The sequence below is a fragment of the Nelusetta ayraudi genome, unplaced genomic scaffold, assembly GCF_046127955.1.
Source record: "Nelusetta ayraudi isolate G7.1 ecotype Tasmania unplaced genomic scaffold, CSIRO-AGI_Nayr_v1 ptg000106l, whole genome shotgun sequence".
Classification (NCBI taxonomy): Eukaryota; Metazoa; Chordata; class Actinopteri; order Tetraodontiformes; family Monacanthidae; genus Nelusetta; species Nelusetta ayraudi.
This window is the reverse complement of record NW_027466156.1, coordinates 39188-47584: the sequence shown is the minus strand read 5'-3', so window position 1 is coordinate 47584 and position 8397 is coordinate 39188. Positions and strand designations below refer to the sequence as shown.

The following is an 8397-nucleotide window of genomic DNA, read 5'->3' as shown; positions in this document are numbered from 1 at the left end:
AATGACTTTTCCTGTTTTATAGGAGGTGGATCTTTTTGACTTGCTCATTTTAAAAGTAGCTTGCATGTTGAAAAAGTGTGAGCACCCCTGATCTATGCCCTTTTCCAAGTCCCACAATCACTTTCACTGTCATCTGCCTGATTACACCCATGCCATTTTCAGAAAAAAATTGCACAAACAGAATACATTCAAAAAAATGTATCATACACATAGTTATCAAGTCAAGTTATTTATTTATTGTCATTGTTGAACAAAGTTAACAACAAAATTTGTTTGGAGCATCCCCATAACCACTGGCATCAGTACCGATAAAATAATGATAAATAAGCGAGAAAAACAAAACAAAAATATATATATAATTTATGTACAGAAATTATTTGGTCATTCATTTCTTGCAATTCATAGTCATTCCCAACAGACATAACAGACACAAAAATTCAATGCATCACACGTGGTTCAGACACAGCTTGCCTGTGATTGTACATTTGGCCAGTAGGTGGTTTCGTGTGCACATGAAACTTCGAGAAATGAACCGTTTCTCGAACCAGTTGGCTCAAGCGGTTCAATGCCTCATGAGGCTTCACCTCACCATCACTAGTCATGACACACAGCTTGCTGTTTGGCTCCACTTGTTGTAGTTCTGTCAGCCACCACTAGATGGAGCGCTCCTCTTCAGTCTCCTCCTCATCCTCCCTCACCTCCACCTGTAGAGAGAAGAAGAGACAGCAGGAGTCAGGACTCAGGGTCCTTGAACGCATCATCACAGAGACGCTGACTGTTGATGGAGATGGTGGAGTGACTGGTGAGAAGAAGCAGACTCTCAGTCACATGTCTAGTGTGGAACATGTGAAGGTCATGTGACCATGGAGTGTTGGACTGATACTGAGGCCTGATGAAGATGAACTGATCAATAATTGGGTGGTGAACTGAGAGAAGAAGCAGTTTGGCAGCAGATGTTGGATGAATGAGGAGCAGCTGGACGTCACCATCCTCCTCTCACACTGTGACTGGGAACACTGGACCTCTGCTGTGGGATCAACTGGCTTTGGTGCTGGAACCATCATCCAATGGTTCTAAACCAGTACTGACCTCACACTCTCCAGTTGATAGTCTCTGCTGTGGACAAGATCCATTAGTGGCTTCACTCCTGAATCCTGCAGCTGGTTCCCATCCAGGTCCAGGTGTCTGAGGTGGGAGGGGTTGGACTTCAGAGCTGAGAGCAGCCAATCACAGCTGAGCTTTGACAAACTGCAGCACCACAACCTGAATAGAGAATAAATGATGAAGAGTTTATAATGATGGAGAGTTTTTCCAGGGTGTCATCACTCTGAAAATCAAAGTGAAATGTCCACTTCAGAATCTGCAATCTGCAAGCTGACCACTAGATGGGAGGATTTTACACACTGTACCTTTAAACCCAGTTTCATTAATTTCAAACACAAACCAGTGACTGCAAATTGAATTTCCAATAGCAGTCAAGTGAAAATCATGACAACAATAACAAGAGTGATAGAAGTTGTAGAGTGAAGAGGGTGAACTGACCTCAGAGTCTCCAGTTTACAGTCTGGACTCTGCAGAAAACCACTCAGCACCTTCACTGTTGAATCCAGAAGGCAGTTCCAACTCAGCTCCAGGTGTCTGAGTTGGGAGGGGTTGGACTTCAGAGCTGAGAGCAGCCAATCACAGCTGAGCTTTGACAACCTGCACCTCCACAACCTGAATAGAGAAGAAATGATGGAGAGTTTTTCCAGGGTGTCTTCACTCTGAGAATCAAAGTCAAAAGTCGACTTTAGAATCTGACACTCATCAAAGGAGAGAGGGTGAGTGAATGAGCGCTGCAATCTGAAATCTGACCACCAGATGGCAGGATTTTAACCTTTAAACCAGAGGTGCTCACACTTTTTCAACATGCGAGCTACTTTTAAAATGACCAAGTCAAAAAGATCTACCTACTATACAATCGGTGTGTGTGTGTGTGTGAGTGTGTGTGTGTGTGTGTGTGTGTGTGTGTGTGGAACGCAGATGTTTTGCTAGCAGCATCTCCCAGGATCTCCGGTGCTTCTGCTGTGCGTGACTTTGAAGCGTATTTTGCGAGCGAGGCGTCTCCGTCAGTTTACGCCAGGATTGCAGGCTCACGCAACAACCCCGGTAGTTTGGCGTGTAGTTAAAGAAAACAACAGCCAAACTCTTTTTGCTGTCCCTGTCTGCTCTCAAACAGAATGCAGGTATCTGAAGTATACCTTGATTTTGTTCATTATAGTTGCAGATTTAAAATGAAACCTGCTTTATATCTCCTTTATTTGATCTGAGCAGTGCAGAAGCTGATTCATCACATTTACCTTTGACTGTAAAACACAGCACATATAGAAACAAACTCCAGCACATCGTACATTATGACCAAGATCAACCACAACCACCGTGTTTTCTAATGACTGAGAGAGCGGTTCGTCTCTCTACCCACCCCCTAGACCTAATGGGCACCCCTGCTTCAAACCCAGTTTCACTCATTTCAAACACAAACCAGTGTCTGCAAATTGAATTTCCAACAGCAGTCAAGTGCAAATCATGACGACAACAACAAGAGTGATAGAAGTTGTCGAGTGAAGAGGGTGAACTGACCTCAGAGTCTCCAGTTTACAGTCTGGACCCTGCAGAAAACCACTCAGCTCCTTCACTGCTGAATCCTGCAGCAGGTTCTCACTCAGGTCCAGGTGTCTGAGGTGGGAGGGGTTGGACTTCAGAGCTGAGAGCAGCCAATCACAGCTGAGCTTTGACAACCTGCAATACTCCAACCTGAATAGAGCATAAATGATGGAGAGTTTATAATGATGGAGAGTTTTTCCAGGGTGTCATCACTCTGAAAATCAAAGTGAAATGTCGACTTCAGAATCTGCAACAACACTTATATCAGTAGACTCATCAAGTTGCAAGGCAAATTTCTTACTGATAGGGATCTTGTCCAAAACCACACTTTCGATGTCTGCAGACATCTCATTAATACGTCTGGAGATTGTGTTATCTGAGAGAGGGACTTTGGCTATTTCTTTAGCCGCTTCGGGTCCGAGCGTCTCATTTACAATGGCTTTGCAGGCGGGAAGTATTAATTGCTCTGCCACAGTGTGGGACTTTTTTGATTTAGCCACAAGTTCAGCGTAGTGTTGCCACCCGTCCCGTTTTTCCCAGAATTGTTCTCTTTTTTCACCACCTGTCCCGGGAAAAATAAAATCTCTCCCGGGACACAATTTGTCCCGTTTTTAAGGGAAAATGACAAAACCTCATTTGATTTCTGCCTGTGGTCTACTCCCGTAAAATACGCGATTGTCCCGTACTTGGCAACTAAAAAACCTGTCCCGTAATGAACTGATACAGGATCCGGGACCCCCCCCAGGTCCCGGATTTGTAACTCTGGTAGGTGGCAACCCTAGTTCAGCGACATGGTAGCTAGCTTTAAGGGCTCTCTCGTTTACTTTTGCGGTTTTTCTCATGAAAGTTGCCTGTTTCTCCGTGTGTTCACGCAGGCGAACAAAATACTCCTGGGCTGTTTCGTTTGGAGCTTACTTGGGACCATAGCACTGTTGGAGAGCTTTTCACCACATACCAAGCACAACGGAGTCGGTGCCGTTGCATCCCCGGTAAAAGTAAATCCAAATGAAAGATAGCTTTCATTGTATTGCCTCACGCCAGAAACTTTGCTCGACGTCACCGTCTTTGCCTCCACTCATACTAGGGCCTTCATCTGGGTCCGGATTTTGTCCAGGGTCCAGTTCAGAGTCAGCATTTTTCCTCTTCAAAAACTTATCCATCACTTTCAACCATCGTCCCGCTATCCACAATCCACACACCTGTCGCTGCATCCATGCGTCACTAATTCGCTTGTCTCCAAGCGCAAGGCAATTAGCTACCTGCTGCTGCCACCTACTGGTATGGAAGAGTACTACATGATTACTCTGCCAGGCGCTAAGACTGCACAGGCACACAAATCGGATAATTTCCCACGGCACACCTGACAATATCTCGCGGCACACAAACACTGGTTTACAGGAACGGGTGCTCATCAGAAAACGCTGGCAGTGTGTTTCCCGTGTCTTACTTCCGGTATAAAGTTCGCTTCAAAATTACAACAGAAATACTACCGAAAGATGCCAGTAGGTGGCAACGACGCTCTATAAATGCTTCTCTTAATGCAACAAATAAATGAAATGACTTTCATACTTAGACCAACTGCTCTTAACCTATTTATTAAACAATTTAGACTTAAAGGCTTCTTTGTTGTTTCACCTTAACAGAACACTAATGATAATAATAATAATAATAATAATAATAATAATAATAATAATAATAATAATAATAATAATAATAATAATAATAATAATAATATTAAGAAATTGCCATTTCCAAAACGTGCACATTTCTTTTAAACTTAAGTGTAGTTGTTTTCCATATCTATTGACGCAAATGACGTTAACCTTGCAATGAATGCAGCAACACTTGTACCTAATAACACTAATGATACAACAAATACACGTCAAAATGGTTGCAGTGAAAATGGACGCTTTTAATCATATATCAGTATATAATATATAATATAATATATAATATATCATATATTATACGATTGTATAAAGCGCTTTGAGACGCCTTTGGTTGTGATTTAGCGCTGTACAAATAAAAGTTTATTATTATTATTATTATTATTATTATTATTATTATTATTATTATTATATATGTTTTGGCTCTTGCCAAGTAAAATTTCAGGAATTATTCTTTGTTTGTTTAGAATGTCGGACATGTATTCAGCGCTTTGTGATGAAGAGCTGGATGCCGTTATTGCAGAAATCCAACTCAGTCACCCAAACACAGGGTACAGAATGATGAGAGCATTCCTTCATGCCAGGGGATGTACGAGTGCAAAGTAAGTTTGATATGAAGTTGATCCCCACATGAATGTATTCAGTAATCTGTATTGTGCATCAGTTTAACCGAAACAAACAAATATAATTAGCTTTATTTGTATAACGCTTTCCGTACAAAATGTAGCTAAAAGTGCTTACATGGATGATTAAAAAAAGAATGGCGGTATATTTAAAAAAAAGAAAGGGGGGGTATTTAATAAATGAAATCATACCTTTTGTCAGCATTATCTGTGTTAACACGGATTTGTGCCTTTAATATTTTATGTAGTTTGTCTTCCTTTTTTTTTTGCTGTTGTTGTAGTTCAAAGAGTATGTGATTCCTTAAGAAGAGTGGACCCAATTGGGACTGAAGTGCGAGCCTTGGCCAATCGCACACTAAGACGGAGGCAGTATTCTGTTCCTGCACCAAATGCAATGTGGCACATAGATGGAAACCACAAATTAATACGGTATTTTTCAAAACTGTTTTTAAATACTTGAACAAATGAAACATTGAGATTTTCTACCCGCTCCAAATCTTTTCATCTTTGTACCATACCTTTTTTGTGTCAAATAAGCTGTGCATGAACCTTTTTCAATTAGCTATCTGATGCCTTATATATTTTAGATTTCTCTTTCCATCTTCTCTCCCTTTTTTACCAAAAGCTGGAGATTTGTCATTCACGGTGGAATAGATGGCTTTAGCCGTTTAATTGTTTATCTGTCTGCTGCAATAAACAACCGAGCATCCACAGTGTTGGAAACAGGGGCGGTCCTAGAATTTTTTTCTTGGGGGGGCAAGCTCGGGGCACAGACTGTGGAAGGGTGGCACACCGGAATGACATTTGTTTTGTTTTTTTAAATGCCCTATGCCTTAGGTAATAATAAATGGTAGGCGGAGGTATGAATAATAGAACTATTTTATTTACCCAAATAATGCACAAAACAGTGTATCATCCAGCATTTAGTAATCTTATCTGACTGAGTAAAATGCTTTTTGTTTGTTTGAGTGGGTTGATCTGTGCTCCGGGAGAGTATACTGGTGTATCTAGTACTAGTAACCTAGTATTAGTTTCAGCAAGATAAACAAGTGTTTCATAGGTATCTATGTATCTTTGTTAACTTATAGAGATGGAAACCAACAACTGAGTTTAGTTATGAATGTTTTTTTTTTTAAATTCATAACAGGTACAAAGTGCATACACATGAAAAATCCCTTTGTGAGAATTATATTCAAGTTACCAAAGTTTGACTTATATTACAACTACACAGTTTATGTGTATTATTTACAAACAGGATTATGACAGCTGAATACGCTTGTTTTGGTGTTGACTACCTGCAGAATGCTGAATTGCAGATGATGGGCCCTCACCCTCATCATTGGGAAAAGTTCCTGGGAAAAGTTGTATAAATTACTCATAATGTCAATACAAGTATAACATCAACTAAACTTTTAATACTTATTCAAATGTTATCGATTTTAAAGACACCCTGCTTCCTTTCTTGACATTGTGGACATATCCTATTCACTTCATTTAAGCGTCTTATGTTATAGGCCACTTGTCTATCCATTAGCTCATAAAACAACAACCACACTTCCATTCAGCACCAATAAAGAGCATTAAAATAGACATAAAGTAATAAAACAGAATGTAATTAGATTAAATTAATATTGCCCATTCCACAGTCCAGAACAAAGCAGAGGTGGTGTGCGACTTTGAGTGTGACTGATTCAGGATGCAGTGACTGTAGTGATGGTGAGGTGAAGCCTCATGAGGCATTGAACCACTTGAGCCAACTGGTTCGAGAAACGGTTCATTTCTCGAAGTTTCATGTGCACACGAAACCACCTACTGGCCAAATGTACAATCACAGGCAAGCTGTGTCTGAACCACGTGTGATGCATTGAATTTTTGTGTCTGTTATGTCTGTTGGGAATGACTATGAATTGCAAAAAATGAATGACCAAACAATTTCTGTACATAAATTTTTTTTTTTTATTTTTTTTTTTTCTCACTTATTTATGATTATTTTATCGGGACTGATGCCAGTGGTTATGGGGATGCTCCAAACAAATTTTGTTGTTAACTTTGTTCAACAATGACAATAAATAAATAACTTGACTTGATAACTATGTGTATGATACATTTTTTGAATGTATTCTGTTTGTGCAATTTTTTTCTGAAAATGGCATGGGTGTAATCAGGCAGATGACAGTGAAAGTGATTGTGGGACTTGGAAAAGGGCATAGATCAGGGGTGCTCACACTTTTTCAACATGCAAGCTACTTTTAAAATGAGCAAGTCAAAAAGATCCACTTCCTATAAAACAGGAAAACATATTAATTCAGAAATATATTTGTAGTCCAATGATAAAGAAAGAAAGAGGATTAAATGGGTCAACATGTTCCCATGTGCATTTATGCTCATCATTGCACAGAAAACTCATGGTTTAAAATTGTTTAGGTTATATCTGCCTATGTTTGATTTTATCAATAAAAATGTGTTTAAGTTAAGATGTTTTGCTGTATATTTTTGTGTTTTCCAGCGCATAGGTTAGGGATAATTGGTGTGTGTGTGTGCGTGTGTGTGTGTGTGTGTGTGTGTGTGTGTGTGTGTGTGTGTGTGTGTGTGTGTGATGCAGACGTTTTGCTAGCAGCATCTCCCAGCATCTTCGGCGCGTCTGCAGTGCGTGTGCACTTTGAAGCGCATTTTCCGAGCGAGGCGTCTCCATCAGTTTACGCCAGGATTGCAAGCTCACGCGACAACCTCGGTAGTTTTGCGTGTAAAACAACAGCGAAACTCTTTTTCCTGTCCCTGTCTGGTCTTTATTTGATCTGAATAGTGCCGAAGCCGATACGTCACATTTACCCTGGACACCCTTGTCCAGGGTGTCCCCTGCCTTCGCCCTAAGACAGCTGGGAGAGGCTCCAGCAGACCCCCGTGACCCTGAGTTCGGGACTAAGCGGGTATGGAAAATGAATGAATGAATGAATGAATGTAAAGCACAGCACATATAAGAACAAAATCCAGCACATCGTACATTATGACCAAAATCAACCAGATCCACCGTGTTTTCTAATCCTGCCTGAACGATTCTACCTGCTGTAATTGACGCGGATCTCTCTCTCTCTCTCTCTCTCTCTCTCTCTCTCTCTATCTCTCTCACACTCACTCTCTCCATGCGATCACCCAAACTCCCTTCGCAATTGACCAGTAGATCGCGATGGACGTAATGGGCACCCCTGGCATAGATGCTTGTGTAACATGGACATTGATGTACAGGACAGGGGGCTCCATCCTATCACCTCTCCTCTCCTCACTCTCTCCCTAAGCTCTCAAAAATATCTCCAAACTAAACGCTATCTAGTCTCAAACACTCCAAACTATAAACACTATCCAAAATCTAGTCATCCAAACTCTCTCCAAATCTCAGTTGACTGCAACTCTCCTACAATAACCCCCATTTTGAATGGAGCCTGAGGGGTCTATATAAACCGTTAAAA

At 40.8% G+C, this 8397-nt stretch overlaps 1 pseudogene; it reads right to left on the bottom strand.

Moving 5' to 3' along the window:
• Positions 1 to 631: 631 nt before the first annotated feature.
• The window catches only part of LOC142903137 (uncharacterized), a 29028-nt pseudogene continuing 21262 nt past the window's right edge, over positions 632 to 8397 (bottom strand).